This window comes from Candoia aspera, chromosome 2 (assembly GCF_035149785.1).
Source record: "Candoia aspera isolate rCanAsp1 chromosome 2, rCanAsp1.hap2, whole genome shotgun sequence".
Taxonomy (NCBI): domain Eukaryota; kingdom Metazoa; phylum Chordata; class Lepidosauria; order Squamata; family Boidae; genus Candoia; species Candoia aspera.
Genome location: NC_086154.1, coordinates 34,899,735 through 34,924,853, shown reverse-complemented (window position 1 = coordinate 34,924,853; position 25,119 = coordinate 34,899,735).

The window sequence follows — 25,119 nt, the reverse complement described above, 5'->3', positions numbered from 1 at the left end:
TACATGGAATTATCACTGAAGGTTGCCTATGTTGCAAAATGCAACCACTAGGCTGCTAACTGATACAAGGTACAGGGATTCCATTACTGGATGAATGGATGGATATGGTTCATTCCTTCTAGGTAGGGCACATTATCATATCCAGAAACAACCCTTTTCTGGAGCACTGGGGATCAAGGCAAATTGGAAAACATGCAGCAATTAGCATTTTAGAAATGAATCTGGCTTCCATGTCTATACTTGGTAATAAATAACAAACCTTCAGAAGCAAGATATAGCTATAAAAATCTTGAAGGAACTCTTTTGATTGCACAGGGTTGCACAGCCTCTTCTCTCTCAGCAGTTTGCATCATTCATCTGCCCTAAGTTTCTTTTATTGAATAAGTCTTTTTTGATTTCTGCTTTCCATCTATTAGACATTTATCTACCTATTTATGTTTTGAGGCTGCCTGAACCAAGATTATTCTGGATAGCTTACATTTTAAAAGTCAAGAACAATAAAACAGAAGAAAAGATCATGTATGTCCAGAAGAAACAGAGACAATACCTGCCCCCCTCAAAAAAAAAAAAAAAAAAAAAACTGACAGGGACTCAACAGTCCCTTAAACCCGGCCCAGGAGCACAGCTAAGTTTTCAGAGATGTCCATCATCAGGGTTGAAGCCATAATATCTCTGTGGCAGAGAAGGCACATTTCTAGGTCCTGATAGACGGCATTGTTTAATTGAAGAAACCTGGAATATGCCCATTCTGCCTGATCTTACTGGGTAGGCAAAAACTATTGGAGATAGGCTATCCCACAAATAACCAGGCCCTATCTAATGAAGGTGATATAGGTGATAGCCAGTATCTTGAATTGCACCTGGAAGCCTAATGGCAACCAGTGTAGCTTGTGGAGCAGTAGTGACACATTGATATATCATGGTATTCCCCGTCACTGCCCATGCTACTGCATTCTGGACCAGTTGTAGCTTCTGAGTGGTCTTCAGGGGCTGCCTCACATACAGCACATTGCAGCAGTCCAATCATGAGGTAACTAGGTCATGAGTAACTGCCTGAAGGGTCTCCCAATCTAGGAATTGGCACAACTGGCATGCCAGGTGATTCTGTGCAGGGCTCTTCTGACTGCAACTGCCACCTGCTCTTTGAGCAGGAGCTGCAAGTTCAGGACAACTCCCAGATTCTGTACCAGTCTCAGATGGGTGCAACTCCATCCAAGATTGAGGATGAAAAATTCCCAAATCCAGGGGGTCCAAGAAACCACAACCACTCAATCTTATCAATGCATTTTCCTAAACTTTGCTACCACCAATACATTTGAAATTAAATTCTCAGCATCTTAATTTTCCTTATAATATTCAATGAATCTGCTTAAAAGTCTTGAAATAAAATGGTGGAAACCATTTCTTAACAAAAGGATGATAAATGTTAAAAAAAAAACAACTTGTCCTAATTATAGTTCCATGTTCAAGTATGTTACTCCAGCTTTAAACTTCAAACAGTGAAGCTACCTCAGTTAAAAGCTCAAACATACTTGAGTAAGTTTGAAATGGCATTCTGCATAAAGCCATATGTATTGAGTTTATTTTTATTAAATAAGCCATCAACGCTCTGAAGAATACACGGATGTCAGGATGTATAATAAACCTATCATACACTTACCCTGAATATGATAATGTAATCAAAGATACACTTTTGAAATAGCTCATCAAAAGAAAAATATTTACCAAAATCTGAACTAGAGCAAATCAGAGAACAGTAGAAATTTCAAGAAATGGCTATTTACCTTCATGACAGACCAAATCAGCTTGCAATTTACAATGGAACACCCACTTTTAGATAATTTACAATTTGCTTTATGGGATAAAAATAACAAGCGATTTTTAAAAGATTAGATACTGAAGCTGTCACGAATGATATAATGAATGTAGCCCAAATTTCTATTTCACTGTATCATACAGGAAGAGTGAATACATTTCAAATCACATAAGGTAATTGAGTACAATTAAAATTATTTTTATGTTTGTTTTGCAACAAACACATCACTGACAGATAACTATGGCTAGTTTTCTGTTCTGTTAAAAGAATTTGAGACCTTTTATGCTTTCTCTAAACGTTTAGTTTCTCACAACAAAAGATATTTATCACACCTATTCAATTTTATTCATCCTAGGGCAGCTTCTGTACAAGCATATTGCTTCCAGATAATAAAATACTACATGGGTCAAGTAGCTAAATTTATTCACTGTAATACTTCCTTGCAGCTATTATTTCATAAGAATGGGATTATATTTGTTTGTTAGATTTATATCCTTCCTTTCATTCAAGAGCTCAAGGATAACACTCCCTCCTCCTATTTTTCCCCAAACAACTATCCTTTGAAGTAAGTTGGGCTGAGAGAGAATGACTTACCCCAAATCACCCAATAAACTTCCATGGCTGAGGGTGGATTAGAACCTCCATTTTTCCACTCCTAGTTAACTGCTATATTGCATTGGCTGACTGATCCACCTTGGTGGTTGGATGTTGTATTTGTTGGATAGTTTGCACCTTTTTTTTTCCTGGCTTAACTTCTTGCTGGCCAACAATATATCCCAGATGAATTTTGGCTGTTTTGATGCTTAAGCCTGAAGCTTTAAGACTAGAAATTACCTCCTTTAGTTGCTGGAAATGTTCTTCTCTGGTAGTGCTGTGAAAGCATGCAGTCACACATGGCTCTCTAGCCTCCTATCATATACACATCTAACAGACATGCTGTTCTTTGTAGCTGATGGCAAAAACCCTGAAAGAACAACAGATAGCATATTTTCTCTAGGAAAGGGGAACTACTGCTGAGTGGCAGTAGGTAAGCAATAGGACATGGGGGTGGAGGGGAGGGGACAGGCAGTATAATGGCCGACAATCCAAGAAATATTTAGATGGCATTGGTGTCAGAAGGTTTGTTGCTCGTTTATGGAGTAGACAGGACAAGCCTTTCAGAAATGGAAGTTGGTATGTTGCAGAAGATAGTTCTACATGGTGAGATGGTCTCCATGGGAGAAACTGAAGAAATAGGGGGAGCCCATGTCCTGCCAAAGGTGAGAGACTGGCTGCCAGCCCAAGGGGCAGAACAAATGCCAGCTAGTATAACAATACTCATATGTAGCTGACAATCTAGACTACATATACAAGGTAGAATTCTCCTGGAACAGGAAGTTTTCTTTAGCTAGTAAAGAAATACATAGTTTAGTAATGTACATCAGTTCAGCTGTTGATTTTGATTTATGGCATTACAATTGGGGAGGGGAATGCTGCTTAGAATCAGTACTAAAGGCTTGTGTTGCTTTGCTGAAGAAAAGTTTGTGAGGGTGTTAGAGAGATCACAAAAGTGTTTCACATGCTGTGTCTTAGATCAAAATCCCAACAACAACCGACAAAAACCTGTGACTTGGGCACTCCTAGCAAATTTCTTGATTTGAATGTCATTTGGAATGTATTCCTCTGTGCTTTCCCTTTCTAAAAAGGAATTACACAATTATAGTTTTAATAGTTAACCTTAATGCTATCCACTGACTAGATGGTTAACAGATTTAAAAGAAATTCAGTTGATACCGTGACAAACAAGGAATCATAGAATCACAGATGTGTGAAATTGGAAGGAATCACAACCAGTTAAATCATCCTCAAGAGGTGATTATACAGCCTCTTCTCAAAAACCTCCAGAGATGGAATATATAGGGAAACCAGACAAAAAGTCAGCACTAGTTGAACAAGAAAGGTTTGACTCATACAATAGACATAACTTAAGGGCAGCACATCCACAGCTTGATGGGTGACTGTGTTAAAGGATTGATTTAGGCTATCACAGGACAAGTTATGAAAATACTCACCAAGTGCTTTAAAAAAAAATCCCTTCTCACCCCTATGGGTGGTATGTGTCTTCCTCAACCTTGGGTCCTCTATCAGAGGCCTGGGACTTTGAGGGTTCTGCGCAGTATCTTAGCTGTTCCTAGCACTGCACTGTTCTGGACAGAGAGCTCTGATGTTGTTCCTGGGATCTGTTAGAGCCACAATCCCAGTTTGGGGGTCACAGCCCCAAATGCCCCTACCACCCCTGGGACCACTTTGGCCTTCAATTTCCACATCCTCTCTAGTTCCTCAGGTTTTAGGGAAAAAGTTACGATTTGGAAGGACAGAAATGTGTCTTAAGATTTTAATTTCATGGCTTCAGAACTTTTTCTTGCCATAAATTTATCCTAAATGAGCAGAATATTAAATCCCCACTCTCAAATCTCTTTTGATACAAGAAAGCAGGAATGATTCTATTTCCATTCCACAGGGTTTGAAGATAAATGTTTGTGTGGATTGGGAACATACAGTAGGCTTGAAGACAAATATTTGTATTATGTAAAAACAGAATATTGGAGCTGGGGAAACTCTCTTCCTGCTCAATTCAGATTAATTCTGCATTTTTTTCAGGTCTTTAAAAATGCTGGACAAACTCAGATCATTTTCCAAATAAATCTAAAGAGAATGGCCCTTCCTCACAAACAGTTTTCTCTATTCAAAATATTTAAAGTTGAGGGAACTTGGGGATGCAGCCTCAGAATTCAGACATCACTGCAGATATATAGATGAAAATATCCTCAAATGTGCGCATAAAGATTTCCTGGGATCCCAGGAAGATGCTGCAGTTGCAGACAAGTTATAAGAATGCTCTGACATCCTTTTTTGCCTTCAGAGGACCCTTAAGAAACAGAGATGATACCAAAGGAATGGGGAAGGAAAAAGAACTCAAGTACCAGAGCAATCGCTTCTTGGCTGATCGATGGGACCAGCATTGCATCTGGCAGGGAAGAGAGGAAAACAGTTTTTACAACTTTTTACTCCTTTGGCTAAAATAATTTTGCAGTCTTGTCCTGTCTCCTGAATATTTAGGCCAAATAGCCCTGGAGAAGGCCAAATCAATAGTAAAAGAAATAATTAGGGACATTGATCACTAAAATCTTATTACTAGTGCTCTTGAATTCTATCATCAAATTCTAGGTAGACACAAACCATCTACTGCAGGGTATCTGTACAATTTAACGCTAAGCAAATATAGATGGGCCTTTTCCAGAGCCTGCTTTGATGCCCTCCCTTCAGCACTGCTGGCAGGAAGATTTCCTGGGACTCTTTATTCACAGAGATTTTGCCCTTGTGGATCCAGGGAGATGGAAACTCTTGCCCAGGTCCTCACATGGTGTCCTTTTTATAATGTCCCAAGAAGTGCTCTGATCTCCCCAATCATCTCCAAATTTGTGGGTCATACTGATAGATTTTACGTTTATTTCTTTTTAAGGGATGTGGACTCTACACTCACACCAGTTGGCCAAATATTTTTATCAAGTTATACAATTGCAGAAAATTTTTAATTAGATATACTGTTTCACTGTTTTATTGTTTTCCTTTTTCCTGACAATGAATCGCTGGATTAATTTTTTTTTTTTTATTGTAAAGGATGGTCAAAGACCATAATAAATATATTTCTTCCATCCATCCATCCATCCATCCATCCATCCATTCTTGTTTGGCTACTAAAAAAGGCCAGGTTAGCCTCTCTCTTATCATGGAGCCAGGAACTGCAGCTTCTCACCTGTCCTTAATCTTCTGGCTGATAGGTGAGGCCAAAATATGCTGCTGCCCTCCATTCCCAGCAAACCTGTGAAACGTAAGCTGGGCTTTTGTGATTATTTATCTTGGTAAGAATTTGTTTGAAATTCTATTTTTGTTTGGAGGTTGTAAGCCACTCAGGTCTGACATGGAGTGGCATATAAAACTAGTGAATGAATAAATCAACAAACATCTGTTTTAAGTATACTTTTTACCCCCACACCACTGTCTACCTAATACATCACTTTTGAGAAATCATGGCATGTCTCGTGCTTCATCATTACTGGAGGAAGGTGAGTCCTGTTGGAAGAAGTTTTATTCTGAACTGCTACCCATGTTGCTGTTGCTTTCAAACTGTTTTAGATATTGTTTCTTCAAGCAGGAGACAAAGGAACTCTCACTGTTTTACAAAATAGAAGTCATTAATACCCATTTCTGCAGAAAAGGTATGACAAATATTATTTTAATAAAGATTAACATAGAGCATCACCAGCACGGATGTTGCTCATTTAAAACAAAAATACCCCTCTTCACATTTATTGTACTGCTCCTCAATCCCTTAGCACACAGATGACAACCCATCAAGGGAGGAGCAGCTCCAGTGATGGTTATTCTGATTGTGATTCCTTTCCCAGCAATGTAGATTTTGGGCAGGAAAATGATGAATTTCCGTTCATAGGATATTCTGGATCTTTTCTACAGAGCACTTTTCTAAGCATAATTTATTAAAATTAACAATACCACTTTTACAATCTTTATTAAATAAAGTCACATAACATTTTAAAGAGCATTTTTTCAAAGCTGTTCTATTAGCAGGTCATGTTATTTTTCTTCCCCAAATGGAAATTATATGTCATATCTCCCCACTACATCTTATTTTATACAATATTTTATCATGTTTAATTTATAAATCAATTCCCATTTGGTTTAATAATAAATGCTTGAAGGCAGCAGACAGGAATACCAGAAAACTATAATGCTTGCTAGTTACTAGGAGGCCTCATTAAAAAGGCATCAAGAGAAAGAACAATAAAAACAACCCTATGAACTTTTGTAATTGGACTCAAGGGAAATGTAACTTTAAGACGTGAGGACTAAAATTCCCAGAATTTTTAGTCATGATTCTTGGCCCTGCTGGCTGACAATTATGCAAGAAGTCTTACATCTGTAAGTTGAGAAAGGCTCCTTGTTGTTTGGTAATCTCTGCTTGCTAAAAATTGAATTTAAGAAAACATCACTTGCTAGCCTTCATTTTTTTCAGTCAAAAGTATCATTTCAAGGGCTTTTTTGAAGATGCTCCCACTTTCCCAGGTGACTTGTAAAATCTGATGATACCAAAAACTGCATTTCATTTTCAAGTTTTGTTTCGTATTTTAGTGTACTCTGTTTTGCATGTTAGTGTACTTTGCTTTGCACTTACATGTTTTGCTCTGTAAAATGGAAAACAAATATTGATTTTCTTACATTCTTCAGTTCAAAGAGTGAGCACTTACACAACATTCTCAGTTGCTTGAAATTAGCATTTTTGTTCCACTTTCTGGGCAAAACCACAAAACAGGACATGACACTTGCTTACACTTTAATTTTATGTGCATCAATATTTAAAAACAACAAAAACCTAATTTTAAATATATAATGGATTTAGGAACGTGGAGAGCCAGCATGGTGCTGGAGTAGGAGTAGGGAGACTGCGAATTCCCCTCCTCCCTTGGGCAGGGAGGCCAGCTGGGTGGCCTTGGGCCAGGGGCTCCCTCTCAGCCCTAATCAGCGTCAGTCTCTACTGGCAACAAGCCAGCTAGGACACATTCCTCATTGCACTACCCTTCACTGTATGAACTGGGAGTGCCGTATACAAAGCAGCAGAGGGCAAATGCTGAAAGTAACTCTGGATTTAGTAATGTGAGTTATGGCTAGGGAAAATAAAGGACTTTTAAAGGCTCCCCCTGCCCCCCCCCCTTTAATAGCTCAAGGATTTCACTGTGAGCTTCTCAATATTTTTATCTTTATATACTACACTACAGTCATACAGTACATTTCAACATGGCCAGAGGAGTCGCTATTATAAATATGAAGGTTATTAGTTACTTGCCCTGAAATTCTATAACAGGAGGAGAACAGAGTTAGCATCTGTGTTTATTCTTGGGAACCTAAAACTGAAAATATTTTCACAGCACAACCCTAGCTTCTTTACTCACATGTCCTGCTAAATTCAATGAAACTCATTAGGCTCAGTCCTGTGCAAGAAGAAACAACTGGGCTAGTACATTGCAGTAGCCTAGGCTTGGGATAAAGATCCTGAAACCTTTTGTGTCTCCCTGTGACTCCTCTGATCACAATCAGCAAAAAAAAAATTTGCATGGCCAATTTTTAGCGTTTAGTATTTTCAGTTTTAAAATGCAAAAAATGAAGAAGAAAAAAAACCCAGAAGCAAGCAAGCAAGCAAACAAATTTGTCCTCCAACCAGAAAATCCTGGCCCTGTCCATCCATCTTGTACCTCTGCCTTGCCCATCATAACTCTTGTTTTCCCCATGATTTGCATTTTGTAAATAATTATCTAGGTTTGCACCAAATCTCTGCTTTTGATGATGGTTAGAAACCACAACGGCTGGCTGGCTAAGCAAAATCAAACAAACCATTTCCTAGGTAAACTCTATAGATATTACACACTTGACCTTAGCCAAAAGGCCAAGAAGTGATAAACTCTCTAGGTAAAGTGGGTAAGATCATCTGTCACCACAGAATGAGGTATCATCAATATGCTGATGATACCCAATTGTACATCTCCATCCCGGGTGAGGTAAGTGATGCTGTGACTGCCCTCTCGCAGTGCCTGGGGGCTGTAGGGGTCTGGATGGGGAACAACAGGCTTCAACTGAACCCTGGTAAGATGGAGTGGCTGTAGGTAAATGGCTCTTCTGTATCTGGGACTTTGTCATCTTTGGTTCTGGATGGGGTTGTACTGCCCCAGACAGACCCGGTGTGTAATCTGGGGGTCCTCCTGGACTCACAGCTCCTGCTCGAACAGCAGGTGGCAGCCATAGCCAGGAAAGCCTTTGTGCAGCTACGTGTTGTGCACCAGTTACGCCCCTTCCTGGATTGGGAGGCCCTTTGAACAGTCACTCATGCCCTTGTTACCTCTCATATAGTCTATTGCAATGTGATCTACATGGGGCTACCCTTGAAAAGTATACAGAAGCTTCAGCTGGTCCAGAATGCAGCTGCACAGGCTATTTTTGGTGCCGCTAGAAGGGCGCACATAACAACTTTGCTACGTGAGCTGCACTGGGTACCAGTGTCCTTTCGGGTCCAATTCAAGGTGTTAGTTATCACTTTTAAAGCACTATATGGCATGGGGCCAGGCTACCTGAGGGACCGCCTCTTCCCCATTACATCAGCCCGTCCCACCCAATCGTGCAGAGAGGGCATACTGTGGACCCCGTCTGCAAGAGAACTCCATTTGGCAGGGTCCAGGAGTCAGGCCTTCTCTGCAGTAGCTCCCGCCCTGTGGAACATGCTGCCCCCAGAGGTGAGACCGGCTCCATCGCTCCTGGCCCTCCGGAGGAGTCTGAAGACCTGGCTCTGCTGCCTCGCTTGGGGCGGAGAGGGGAATAGATCTACGTGGGGATGGCTGCTATCTTAGATCACTCCTCTCATGTATGGACTGGTTTACATTCCTCTGCCACTTGGACTCCTTAGTTTTTACTCTTATTTATACTTATTTATTAGAATAATTTTGGGAAAGGAGTACGGCAGGGCTGTATACTCTCACCCTACCTATTCAACTTGTATGCAGAACACATCATGCAACATGCTGGGCTTGAAGAATCCAAGGCTGGAGTTAAAATCATTGGAAGAAACATTAACAATCTCAGATATGCAGATGATACCACTTTGATGGCTGAAAGCGAAGAGGAACTGAGGAGCCTTATGATGAAGGTGAAAGAAGAAAGTGCAAGAGCTGGCTTGCAGCTAAACCTCAAAAAAACCAAGATTATGGCAACCAGCTTGATTGATAACTGGCAAATAGAGGGAGAAAATGTAGAGGCAGTGAAAGACTTTGTATTTCTAGGTGCGAAGATTACTGCAGATGCTGACTGCAGTCAGGAAATCAGAAGACGCTTAATCCTTGAGAGAAGAGTAATGACAAATCTCGATAAAATAGTTAAGAGCAGAGACATCACACTGACAACAAAGGTCTGCATAGTTAAAGCAATGGTGTTCCCCATAGTAACATATGGCTGTGAGAGCTGGACCATAAGGAAGGCTGAGAGAAGGAAGATGGATGCTTTTGAACTGTGGTCCTGGAGGAAAATTCTGAGAGTTCCTTGGACTGCAAGAAGATCAAACCAGTCCATCCTCCAGAAAATCAAGCCAGACTGCTCACTTGAGGGAATGATATTAAAGGCAAAACTGAAACACTTTGGCCACATAATGAGAAGACAGGACGCCCTGGAGAAGATGCTGATGCTAGGGAGAGTGGAGGGCAAAAGGAAGAGGGTCCAACCAAGGGCAAGATGGATAGATGATATTCTAGAGGTGACGGACTCGTCCCTGGGGGAACTGGGGGTGTTGACGACCGACAGGAAGCTCTGGCGTGGGCTGGTCCATGAAGTCACGAAGAGTCGGAAGCGACTAAACGAATAAACAACAAATTAGAATAATTTATATTGAAATATTTTATTATGTGGTTCTTGTTTTAATTGATTATTGTAAACTGCCCAGAGTCCCCCAATGGGAGGAGATGAGTGGGGACAAATTGAATGAATGAATGAATTAATAAAGTAACCCTATTATTCTAGATTGCAGCCACATTTTATTTTCATACCAGACTGTGACCAGGACTCCATGCACCATTAAATAAATTATACCACTTTCTTTCCACATAACTATGTAAACAGTAGATGAAAAAATATGGATGTCTGCTTCATGGACTTTCTTGGCCACAAAATGATGAAATAATGCCACCGTCGCCAAGGATCTATAATTTTTGTCTGTACTGCTGTTGTCGGCTGCTCCCATCTTTGAAATTCCTCTCTTCATGCCATATATTTTTAGAATTGCTTAATCTAATTTGCTCAATCTCTCCTACAGAAAGGCTACAGCAAATTAACAATGCATGTAGTAGATTGCTATTGTTTGTGAACTGTATCTCCTGAGCAAACCTACTGAAAGAAAAGTAATGGAGTTAATAGAATAAGAAAAATAGGCTGGACTATTTCCAGCAGCAAACATTTTGTTCTAAAACATACCAATGTTCTATCTTCCACATTCTGGTCCACACAACAAGGAAAGAAAAGGATGCTAAGTCACTGGGAAAAGTGACATGTGAGAATAGGTTGTATTCATCATTTTTAAAAATGATGAGAGTAAACTGTAATAGGAAATGTTTAGACTGAAGCAGCAGCAACTTTAATAAATAAGACTACCTAATTTCTCCACCCTACCCCCCTGAAGTCACTTCAGTAGACTCCAGAATCATGGAAAACAGAGTGAAAAAGAGCCTAGAAATGTCTTTCTAATTAAAAGAAGGCAACATCATACTGCCATTGGCTATTCTAAATTCTGAGCTATCGTGTATGACCTTTTATTTAATATTGATAGGTTACTACTAAAAATAGTCAGTTACTTTCTTCTTTGGTTCTCCTAGAAATCTTTATCCCAGTGGTTTAATCCCTTAGGTTTTCTTTTTCTACAACTACAACTGGTCTTAAACACCTTACAGTTATACTGATATTAGGCAAGCCTTGCTGAATTTCTCTTAGTAGTGTTATTTATTTGAACAACTTATATGGCAATCCATTTCATGTACACTGGGCTGATGACATAGGGTTAAAAACATAAAAACAAAAAAATGAATGATAAAAAAGTACAAAAACACAACAATACAGCAATGTCAAAGCTGCAAACATATTCCAATTTCAAACAATGGTGGGGGGAAAAAAACAGCTTTTCAAATTCTTACGAAAGGTCAATAGGTTTAGGGCTATCTGAATCTTTAGGAATATGTTGTTCTAAAGGGAATGTGCTGCAACATAGAAGGCACACTTCCTTAGTTCCATTAGATGGCATGCTTTCATAGAAGGGACCCAAAGCATACCCAGCCTGCTGACACTCATAGGACAGGCACAGACAATTGGGGATAGGCATATCCACAAATATCCCAACTCTGTGCCAAGAATGGCTTTACAGGTGGTAACCAGCAAGTTGAATTGCACCTGGACATTTACAGAAAGTCAGTGCATCTTTCTAAGTAGTGGTGTGACATGTTAGTAATGTGGTGTGGTGCACCCGTAACTATCCATGTTGCTGCATTCTAGACCAACTGCAGCTGTGGATTATCTTGGTTCATAACTAAAATAAGTGACTTTATCGTTTTAGAAACTGGACACTAGAGGGGACTAATGATTCTAAGTAGAAGGGGAAAAAAAATCAAGCCAGCTTTTGGCATCGGTTAACTGGGACTTACAAAATGACACAAAACATTGTAACATTGAAAATATTAAAGGAGATCTTTGAAGAAAGCCAGAAATTAGTAGCTACAATATCAACAGTGTCAGTAATGATGTCCAATTCTATGGATAGATTATGTCCAAAAGATGTCAATGAGGGAATGACAGATGTGGAGCAAATTTTGTCTGACAAGACAGAGAAAGTACCAAAAGTGGAACTACAAATGACAAGCCAAGAGACTGATTCGGAAAAGGACACTTTACTTGATAGACAAAAGAAACTGGATAAAGTTTTTTAAAATTAAAGTGGAAATACAAATGACAAACCAAGAGAATGATCTGGAAAATGTTTTTCTTATTGGATCTATAAAAGGGGCTTGTTAAACTCTTGAAGAAGTCTGTGCAATGGGATACAGAAGAATTGAAGAGAAATCAAATCCTACAACATTTCAACGAACTAAAGATTAAGACTTTTAAAAGTAAAAGGAAGGAATTTAGAGCTGGTTTATTTGATCAACGTTAAAGTAAGATACCCATTTGCAGCATTCTGGCAACCATTTATAGACTTTTTGCTGACACCACGATTGAAAAGTTGATGTTTTATGGATTTGCTTATAGAAAAGGGGTGAGATGTGGGATGAAGAGATATCTATCTGTAACCTTATAAGGGGTGAAGAATTACTAAATTTGTTTATACTTGCTGTAATGAAGGCTGGAAATAACTTCTTTACATATTTCTTTTCTTTATCATATTCTTTCTCTTTTCTTTCTTTTTCTTTTGTCTTGCACTTTTTATTCTTCCTTACTATTCTTTTTTTCTTTATTTGAATTTAGTCTGTATTAGTTTTTACTATTGTAATCAAAATCCTTATTTTTTTTTTTTAAGAAGGAGTCTTGATTTTCAATTAGGTCTGCCCTTGCCACATCTGCCACAGGCCTCTTGATGTTCTTCCTCTAGGCAATGGGAGTGGGAAGAGGCTGTAATGGTATGTGGGAATAACCTTGAGGGATGAGGGGAAGGTGCCTCCAGGAGGGACACTATTTACCATCTGACCACTTCCTAAGTGCTGCAAAAAGTTCTAAAATTACATTGCCAAAATTCAGCCTTCTGCAGTCCTCTGGCAGGTCAGATCATGTACATGCACAGAAAATGCTTCCATTGAGATTAACAGCAAAGTGGAATGGTTGCACATGTGAAGCGACTGGAAAAGCTTTGGAAACAGCCACACAGAACCTTCTGGATGGCACAGCTGTTTCAAGGAGGGAAGCTTCACCTGTGCCAATGAGCTTTGCAAAAGAGCACTTCCAAATGCTTTGCATAGCCCTGTAATTAATTTTCACTGCAGTGCCATTGGTTAAAGTTAAAAAAACAAGTTTTACAATTCCAGACTTCATCCCCAAATTGCATACTGCTCCAAGACAAACTACTTCATAGAAAATCAACTAAAATACATGCTCTGTAAACTCCTTCAGATTATCCTATTATAGATAACAATATAGGAATAAATGATAGTGCTTCTTCTTTCTATTTTGCAGCTATGCCTCCTACCTTCCCCTTCAATTCCCAAAACAATTTGTTACTCTGAGAAAATGCTTTCTCCTAGGGCCAAACCAGATGTTATATTATCACACAGAGAGAAAAGTCTGTAGGCTCAGGACAATTACTATAGCCAAGCAGATGCTCTTTGCTCTCAGAGAAGATCCAACACTTTATATCTAGATCTTGTTCTCCTTTACAGAACAAAAGGAAAGGGAAGAAAAGTACATTGGTATTTCCTGGGATTATAACTTTTCAGAGTTATGTTGCCAGGTACCACACCCAGTATCCTTAGCTGAAATGAAGGAACTATCTGGGAAATCTGTATTACAACAAACTGAAAATAGTGAAAGAAAGTTATGAAAATCAATGTCAATAACAGAAACATTTCCTGAAACTGTCAAAAGACCACCAGGAACTTCAAGGAAATATATATTGGGGGGCTATAAGTATATGTTGAGAGCCAGTCTGGTGATGTGGTTAAGGCATCAAGCTAGAAATTGGGAGACTGTGAGTTCTAGTCCTGCCTTAAGCACCAAGCCAGCAGGGTGACCTTAGGCCAGACTCTCTCTCTCTCAGCCCTAGGAAGGAGGCAAGGGCAAACCACTTCTGAAAAACCTTGCCAAGAAAACTGCAGGGATGAGTTAACTCTGACTTGAAGGAACACACAAAAAATATACATTATGAACAAAGAAAGAGAGAAAAGCCACAAGCTATTTCAAATACATGCAATGGGATAGACTGTTTCATAGATTTGCTGGAAGGATGTCAGAAAAAATATCAAATTGTAGAAATTATGAAGAAATATTAGGATGTAAAAATTATTTTTGTTGACTTTTTAAAGTAATAACAACTTTGAAGATGACCTTTTAAAAATGGTGTTTTTATCATTTTCAAACCTTCAGAACTTTTCAAATTTCTTTCTTAGAACTGACTATGAACAAAATTGCTCTGTGTAAACTGCAAACATATGATTAAATCACTGATTATGCAAAAAATGATCACTCAGGATAGGAAGCATTCAAAAGATGTATAGCTTTAGCATATTGAATAAAAGAAACTAAACGTTTTTACTATAAACTAATGATTAAAAAAATCAAAAAGTTGAAAATGATAGACACACACACACATTCATTTTAACTTCAAAGGAATTAGAAAACACAAGGGCAACTTAAAGTTGCATTACTTAGAATAACTATCAAGATGGCTGCAGGCACTTGCACACTAAATATTCTTGAAATAGCAGAATTGTCTAAAATGGGACCCAGAGTAAAGATGCCATTAATATGCCACTGTCTGCTTCCTAACAATCCAGTATGACAATATTTAAAACAATTTTTCTTTAGAAAGTCTGCTATACATTTATTTCAAGCGTGAAAGATAATTTGAAAGAAACTTAGCAACCACAGAAACATTCCTGCACGGAACATGATGCATTATAATATTTAGATTCTGTCACAAGTGACAGACACTAATAAGAACAAGTGTTATTTGCTTGATCAGTTTTAAATGTATTTTGTAGAACATTTCAAGGACTTTCAGTCTAATTTTGGAAACTTGACAGTGAATTGGAAAGCTGCTTATCAATGAAGTCATGTTTTGGGTAGGCTCAATGAAATCAAGGAGATACATTTGTCAGTCTTGTTTTGAACAGACCTACTGAAGTCAAAGGAATTGGTTACTTCTGACTAACTGATGCTCCATTATTTTACTACATCAACTTATGCAGAAATTGATAAAATGCAACTGAAAGATAATATATCTTGGATATTGCCAGCAACAAAAATATTTAGTAAGGGTGGTCCTGCAAGTAGATGGGTTATTCTAATAAATCAAAAGCATAGGCTTGATATAGAGCCAATTACCCTGGAAGTTGCCAGAGTAATTTAATAGCGAGGCTATATCCTAGGAATAGTTTTTCTCTGATTGTAATAAATATTTATTTTCCTTCCAGTGGAATAAAACGTATCTCAGGTTTTAACTTGAGGAAGCTCTTATTTTGCATCTCCGTCCATTATCTTATGCTGTATTTGATGGGAATACAGATATATTAACTAAATATTTAAACGCGGGGCAGAAGAACTATTGTATTTGTGTCCAAATATATATCTTAGAATGGTTAACCTGATGGTCTCTAGCCTTAAATTTCTATCCCAGAATATGCAAGAGATGCAGTGAAAGTTCTGACCTGGTACCTGACAGACGAGATGAAGAAAACAGGCTCCAACTGGGTCCCAGCAGAAAGGATTAAAACCCTTTGGTTCTATCCACGTTCCATCGGTTACTCTAAATGGGAATGCGTTATCACCTGAAGGAGTCGATGTACAATGTGGGGTTCTTCTGAATTTGCAACTCCTGCAAGAACAGAAGCCAGGGAAGCCTTTGGCTCTCTGCCAGCTGTGCCTCTTCCTGACTCAGGGCTGCTGAAGACAGTGACTCAAGCTAAAGATGGTGATTCATGCCATGCAATTCACATTATGTGGGATTGCTCTTGAAGATAACTTGGAAGCTTCAGCTGGTGCAGAATGCAGCTGCCATTTGATGCCTGGCACTAGACAATTTCACCTACTTTGAGGAACAGCACTAGTAGTCAGTAGGCTTTTGGACCCAATTCAAGATGCTGATAAGTTACCTGTAAACTGGAAAGACATGCCTATAGATTTACAGATACTCTATGTGTACTGTGAATTTAGAATTATAATTAATTGATTGATGGTCATTATATTATAATTATCATCTCATTACTTTCCCTGTTCATGAAGGGGAATAACCTCAGCCAGCTTGCCTGTATCCAAATATTAGTGTTTTCTGAGGTCAGAGAACATTAATTCCACACTCCTGAATTCAGTATGTTGCAATCTTCCATATATGCTTTACATTGTAACACATTTTTTGTAATTTGCATGCAGTGTTTTTCTAAATCTGAACTGTATTCTGCTAAAATGTTACCTTAAAGGTGGCTAAGATAGTCAAGGTTTTAAGTTGACTTCAAACTGCTGCTGAATGATATAGCAGGAAACAAAGCTAGTATATAACTTATATTGTGGGTAGAGAGTGGGTAGGCAGGATCCAGAGAACAATATTCTCAGTAGCAGCCCCATTATTCTGGAACAGCATGCACCGGAGGTCAGGTTGATCTCTATCCTTGTGATGGAATGTGAGGGTGACCTTGGAACATGAGGGGAAGAGATGTCATCTAGGGAATGATCAGATAAGAGAGAAAGGGGCCCACAACACAGTAACTAATACTGGGGAAAGAGATGCCACCTACGGAACAGTCAGATAAACGAGAAAGGAGCCCACAACAGAGTATCGGCCAGAGAAAGAAACTTAGGAAGGACCCACCCTAACTACTCAGGGCAGGAGATCTGTACTTTCTAATAGGGAGGGCAGGAGATCTGTACTTCTAGCCTTACAATAAAGTATAATTAGCTCATCACATTGTGTTTCCTGTCTGGTTTACCTGGGAGGGCTGACATCAATCTAGCAAGTCTGAAAGTGCAAATCTCTTGCCCTCCCATTTAGGGCAGGTCCTTCCTAAGTTTCTTTCTCTGACTGTTACTCTGTTGCAGGCTCTTTTCTCTTTTCTCTGATCATTTCTTAGGCGGCTTTCCTCCCATCCCTGTCTTCCAAGGTCACCATCATATTCCATCAGAGTTCTTTTATTCTTCAGGAAATGGACGAATGTCCCTTTCCACAAGGCATTCTGACAGGAATATTTCAATTCAGACAGGAAAAGTAATGTAATCTCTCCCACGTGGATTTTATATTTATATTTATTATTTTAGTATTTTGGTTGTTTACTTTGTAATTTTATATGTTGATGCTTTTAAAAGGATAATTTTATTGTGAACTGCCCAGAGTCCCCCTTTTTGGGGGGAGATGGTCAGTAACAGAAATTTGAATAATAAATAAATAAATAAATAAATAAAAAGATCTTACTTTTTAAATGGGGGGGGGGATATTTTTACATCAGTTTAGTGAAAGATGCCAAGAATCATATGAGTAGATGGGATGTAAACATTGGTAGTTATAAATAAGTGTAATATTTGTGAGTAGAACTGTAAACACAAACACAAAGAATGAATATTTATATAGTTTTAATAATCCCTTCAATTATCTTTACCACTAGCACCACAGTAATACTTGGCATCTGACAAAAATGCAAATTTGGAGTAAAACAGAAAAAGAGAAATAAGCTTCTTTTTGAACGTTTGTTTTCTTTCATAAAAAACAGAATTTTTTAAAGAAGATTATTAGTACATTCAACATGGAGTTCCAAATTTCCTAGCTCCAAAGCTAAAAATTATGATAGCTTTCCTCTGAATTTGTTTGAATTAACATTATTGCTAAGGAATTATTTTTAAACAAGCAATGCGCGGAAGTGGAAGAAGACAATAGAATAGGAAGGACAAGAGACCTCTTCCAGAAAACTAGAAACATCAGAGGTAAATTCCAGGCAAAAATGGGGATAATCAAAAACAAAGATGGCAAGGACCTAGCAGAAGAAGAGATCAAGAAAAGGTGGCAAGAATATACAGAAGACCTGTATAGGAGGATAACACTATAAATTGTATAAACTGGAGATTCGTATTTTGAGTCTACAGTTTTATTCCTAGTTGTTGAAATTGCTCAACACTAAGCAAAAGGATTAGTTTTAAGAAGTGTCAATTTTTATTCTCCCAAACAATTCAGTTCACTCATCCCCAAAAAGCAACTTTATAGTTCTGCCTGTTGCCTTAGTAGCTGTTGCTATATAATCCATATATACACTGTGTCATATTCAGCCATTCTTCTAATAAAAAAAGAAAATTGGTTTTCTTTAGAGATAATAGCTAATTGCAATAAAAACACATTTTAACTTGTTTTCACAACAAAGGAGCATTATGCCTAGAAAAAAGATAATCCATATTTTGTTACCTTTTCAGATACTTTTAAAACTGAAGACCCATACATTTGAACCACAGGATAAGTCCCCCACCCCCTACCTCCAAAAGCAACTCTTTTGAAAATTCTAACATTACTGCTATTACTTTGGCAAGTGTAATATTGTATGTCTGGGAAGAATCAAATATAAATGGAACTTTCCTTGAATGTTCATGTAATATCTGTTGTATATTTTCTGAACTCCAAATCTAGATATATGATGCTACTTTTTTCCTGATATTAAATTCCTATTTATGTTCATACTTTAAATAGTTCAATATTCAATTAACTATTATATTAAACTTTATGATTTCTTAAATTTAAAACATATTTTATGTAGGAGTACTAATCATTTTCTGCACACGGTAACAAATATTTTTATCTATCATCCATCTGTCTGTCTGTCTGTCTGTCTATCTATCTTTTCTTAAGACTATAATTATATTATAAAACATTACTTTTCTTTCCTCTAAAACATGGATACATTCATTTTCTGGTTCGTGCTGAGACCTTTCCTCTTGGCTACATGCACATTGACACTTGAATAGAAAAGACACATCAAAATCAAGTTCTCAAATAATATTTTTCTTTTTGTTCACTAACAAGAACAAAATGATTTTTTTAAATTCTACTGATTAACATTAGATCTTTTTTATTCACTGTTTAAACAACTATAAAGTACTTTTAATACTGTAAATAAGTCATTAAAAAAAAATCTTATATACTAAATGGATAGACAGTCGTATTCTTCTATTGGTACTGCACTTGGAAGACAAAATGAGTGGGGTCTGTTCAGTACCAGTTCTTCTAAAAGCCCATGTTTTGGAAGTATCTGGGCTGCTAGACAGTCACATGCTGATGAAACATGGAAAGACATGCCTATGGATTCACTGATACTCTCTATGTGTGCTGTGAATTTAGAAATAATTATAATTAATTGGTTTTTGAATTTTATTTATTTATTTATTTTTCAAATGTCTATCACTGCCCATCTCTCCCAAAAAGGGGACTCTGGGTAGATAAATTATAATTAACATTTCATTACCTTCCCTGTTCATGAAGGGGAATAACTTGAGCCAGCTCACCTGTATCCAAATATTAGTGTTTTCTGAGGGCAGAGAACATTAATTCCATACTCCTGAATTCTGTATGCTGCAATCTTCCATATATGCTTTACATAATAGTCCTTTTTTTTTGGTAATTTGCATGCAGCCTTTTTCTAAATCTGAACTATATTCTGCTAAAATGCTACCTTAAAAGTGGCTAAGATAGTCAAGGTTTTAAGTTGACTTCAAACTGCTGCTGAATGATATACCAGGAAACAAAGCTAGTATATAACTTTGTGGGGGTTTTGTTTTGTTTTTGTTTGGCTTTTTGCTTACAATACCTGTCCTTTAACATAGAAAAGCACTATCAATCCCCATATAGCCTGGACTGGGGAAAAAAATCCTACCTGAAATCTGTTCTAATTACATTGGTCTTGTCATTCTTTGAAAACATATTTAAAAATAATCCTAACACATAATTTCATTTTTAAACATTAACATTTATTACTTATCTTCAGAAGAAAAATGGTTCTTTCTGCAACATATATATAATTAGCAAGTCAAAAATATAAGAGAAGAAAAGAGAACTTTGTTTCTTATACTGACTGAATATCTAGGTTGGTTGGTTGGTTGGTTTTTTAATGTCAATACTATGACTGAAAACCATGGTATCAGGAATCAAATACTAAAAGAGAATCTATAAATCTTTTCTTTAAATAGAAAATGACATTTTAGCTTGTATACATATAAAGAAAAGAAAGCAATGGACTACATTGTGTTTCAAAGAAACACAAAGTTGAAAAATACTGCAAAATTATACAATGCAATTCAATTTCTGAATTTATTCTGGAAAGATTTTTTTTTCCAGAATAAATTCATAATGCGTCAGAATACAGAATAACAGTGAATTAAAAAGAATAATTTCTTTTCCAGTGGAGTGAAAATTTCCAAAACCAGCAATCAGTTCCAAGTTTACAGAATGGCAATAAAATTAAGCATAATTTTAAAATCAGAATCCTTTTCATGAGGACAACCATATATTATAAATCAGAGGAGGACTGAGTAGTGCTGTTCGCATGTTCCTCTAACGAAATGAGCTTATAGATTTTAATTCTAAGCAACTGCATAATTTCCTCAATTTGCCACATTTCTAAATAGAGCTCTTAAGTGAAAATTCAAAAAATAGTTTATTCTCTTTCTCTTGTTAGGCTTGGATTTCCATACATCGTAAATTCCCAAAGCTGTTATGGAAAGAGTATCTTTCTTTAGAACTCAAAAATTTAAAGAAAATTGGTTTATCAGGGAGTTTTCAGAGCATTACACTTTGGATGGTTCAATTTCTGTGTTTCTTGGGTAGGCATTTTTTTTTACAAATATCAGCAACACTTTTTCACAAACATAATAAGATTTGTTGGACTCTTCTTCCATAAAAAAAAAAAATCAATTAGAGCAACAGAAAGTGAAAGCTGTTAACATTTACTTTTTTATATTCAAAATACTTTCAATATTATCATATCACACTGTGACATAATGAAAAAAAATGTGATGGTATTAAAAATCAAATTATTTTTATATTTTACTGGAAAACAAACAAACAGCTGTTTACTTGCTGAACAATCGTACAATCTTACTGTTCCATTGAAATTAATGGGACTTGCTTGCTGGTATTTGGGTACAGAACTGCAACTTTAATTCCTCATGACAAGAAAAAATAGTGAAATGCCTGAAAACTGATAAACAGTAAGTTATTTAGTTACTCAACGAATCTCCAATTTGTATGAATATTACATATGCACACACACACTTTATATTCAAACTATTTGAAAGTGTAAATTTACTACTTTATTAAATTAACTAACATTTTATTCTGCTAAACTTCATTAAAAAGAAGAAGGTAGGAAGTAAGTTTCCATTTTCATTAACTATAGAAAATATCAAGAAAGCTAAGCAAAATTTATCTTAGAAGCTACTTCGAACCAAAAATAAAACTAAATTTGACAGTTACTTACAATAGCATTGATTTTACTATGGTCAGTATTCTTATTGTTTAGTATGTTTGGAGTCCTTCTTGGTTGTATCTTTTTTTTTTCTTCATAAATAGGATGCTGCAAAGCATATTCTCTTGGTTCTTTCAGAGAAACACTATCTCATGTAGGTCCCCTCATTTCTCAAGTCAACCCTTCTCTGCAAAAAATCTCCACCTTTTAATATCTGGTGAAACCCACACAAATTGGTCTTTTTTACAACATTTGTGCAGATGAGAGGGAAAAACGCTTCCTTACTTTGTGTTACATTTCAGAGTTTAGCGAACAAATATCCTATTCCTTTTCATCATCCCACAAAGTGCTAAATGGTAAGAATTGCATTACCGCTGCTTCTTAGATTATGACTGATAAGGTGAGCTTTTTACATTTATATTGAGTTCTGAAGAGCTGATGTTATACTAGTCAAATAATTAATAATTCATTGACCCAAATTGCAGGCTAGAACAATGCAGCCCTTTTACTAGGTTTCTTCCCCCCTCCACCCCCATTACACTGACTTATATGTGACAATGTAGAATAGTTGGAGCAAAGAAAATACAAGCTACACTTAAGGTTTAAAGTAAACTTTTTAAAATAAGGCATTCTATCTGATGTGAAGATTCTCTATTTTAAGTTACAAAAAATGCAAACACATTCATACATACAGTTACTTCATGTTATTTCTTTTCAGGATAAGTAACATTATGAAAAGTGCAGAAAAGGAGTAAGAAACATAAAGCCAAAAACAGGCATGACCTAAGAAAAAGAAAACGCAATATTACCAATCGAAGCAAATTATTTGTAGCTCAGGATTGAACTATGGAGTCCTTGGTGCTCTCTGAACCTTGTGGTTTTCTTGCAGACATTTCATTGCCAGAGATACTGTATATACAGTGGCTTGCCCTCCTTGTGTTGGTGGGGGTGTTGTTCTCTCCTTGGTGGTTCCTTGATTAGGCTGTTGTTTGCTGCTTGGTTGATTGACTGAATTAATAGTTCCTTGATTAGGGTATTGAGTATTGTTTGATTGGTCATCTGGTGTTAATCCTGGTGTTAATCTTTGCATATCTGGGTGTTGATTCCTGGTCAGGAGATGTATAAACAGAGAGCAAACCCCACTGCCTTTTTGCACTGAAGATGTTGCCTAGTCTGGCAATGAAATGCCTGCAATAAAACCACAAGGCTCAGAAAGCACAAAGGACTCCACAAAATGCAATATTGCCTTTTTTTTTTTAAACCGTATGGCACAGCAGTTCGGTGTTCATGCTGCTTTTTCTTGCTGGGAAATCCTTGTGAGGTTCAGCAGCCAGATGTGTGGACTATTTAGCCGTGAGAAGTCACACTGCCTGGGGTGCACCATGAGGAGGCGAGTCTACATTGCACCGAGTTGCAATATTGGTAAATCCAGTTTGCACCAACACCATTCAGAATATTTCTCCACATCTTCCTATCCTTTCAAACCATGCTTGCTTCCACCATGTTCATGTACCAGTTCACACTGCTTTTGTTCTTTAAACTTCTCTCCTTTTAAAGGATTTCATTAATTCCATCTAACCACAGATTTCTTAGACTTCCTCAAGTTTAAAGATTCCACAATAAATAATAATAATAAAAAACCTCCAAATATTCAACTGAATCAGCCCAAAACACAAATCCTTTTTTTTTTTTTTGCATTAATAGGAACCATGATGTCTATTGGCATGACATTAGGAGTATTAATTCCTAGGAAAATATCTTGTTAATAGAAATTAATATGTCACATTGTTTTACCCAGATACAAAGGGATATTGACAGATGGATGAAAATGCACTTGAGTTTGTGGGGAAGAATAAATGTAGTAAGAATGAACATAGTTTCTAGACTTATACATGTTTTGAGTGCAATCTTAAGATGGTACCATTTAAATATCTTTTTAAAGTCAAAACAACAATGGTTATTTTTTTGGAATGAAAAAAAAGACTAGAATTTCTCAGAACTATTGCTTTCATATGAAAATTGTAGTTTTGTTAACTCCAATGATGTATTAAAATGCAAATAATACTGAATATCTTCCACAATGGGCTCAGTTTATTTTATTATTTGATCACCTTTAAATTCCTGGCAAGTTCTTGATTCTAACTATAGTAGGAATTTTACAATCTTTCTGGAAGTTAAGGCAGTTAAATATATATAGGCCTTACTGGAAAAGAAACTAAAGTTTGATTCTAGACCTCATGAATAACTGATATTTTGGAATAATTCTAATCTAAAAGCCATGACTTTTTGTTTGGTTGTTTGTTTTCTTTTGGAAGTCATGGGCTGAAAAGGGGACTCTTAAGCGGTTCATCATTTAAGCAATGGTATCTTCAAAACTTCTGAAAAATTACATAAGGAATCTAATTTATCCCAAACAGCTGAATGGAAATATATTCAGTTAAAGCATTTGTTTTGTTCCTTTGGCCTTATACTTAGCAGCTTCTGAAACTCTAGAAGACTCAGGTATACCAGATTAGACGTTTAAATGAAATTCAGGATTAGCATTCACATACATAAGCACATCTACTTGAATAATGTGGAAGAAATGTAGAATAGAAAACTGGAGTATCTTTTATTGCAAAATCAAAGATTCTTAAAATTAAAGAAATGTACTGCAAAGTATGTTTTGTATGACTTAAAAAGCACAATTCAACAAAAACATCTTCTTGGACGCTTCAGTGATATTTTTTTTAAGTTGATTGCCATCTTTCTTAGGCTAGAAATACAATATGAAGGACATGGTATGCACGTCCATTGCTTGTTCCTTACTGGCTAGGAATTAATACCATGGTGAACCAGAGTCTTACAGTATATGGAAATTATGGTTTAAGGATATTCAAGTGCTGTTAAATTATATTCCAATAGTTTGAATTTCTTTCAAACTATTTACTCTTATTTAATAATGGAATAATATGATTCATTCCTCATTTATGTTAACTCCATGTCCAAGTATCTCCATGTACTTCTTGTATACTAGCCAGGCACTTTTGTATTCAGTCTCCATCCATTCAGTACCCATTCATTTTTGGCCCAATCTTTGACAGCTCAATACAGTTTTCCCTATCTTGTACTTATTAAATAGAAACATGACTTTCTCTGGGCAGAGAATCAGAAATTTTCCATACAGCAACTTACATTTCTGCCTGATCCTGCTTGCCTTTTGGAAAATCAAACAGGCAATCAATGTGAGGAAAACAAGGGCATTCCTCATTTTGACCTTTCTTGGCCAAACATCACTTCACAGAAGAAAAAGTCTAGACAGCTATACATAACCAACCATACGGCCATCACAACCTCTGGGTATGGGTATGACCAAAAGAATAAAAAGAAAATTACAAAGAAAAAGCAGATGTATTCAGTCACATAAGCAACATGGAGCAGCCTATTAATGCTTGCTACATTAATGCACAACTAGGTAATTCCATTAAGGAAGCTTAGAGAACTATCTGCTCCATTTAGAACCTATCAGATAACAAGGCTATCAGGGTAAAAAAA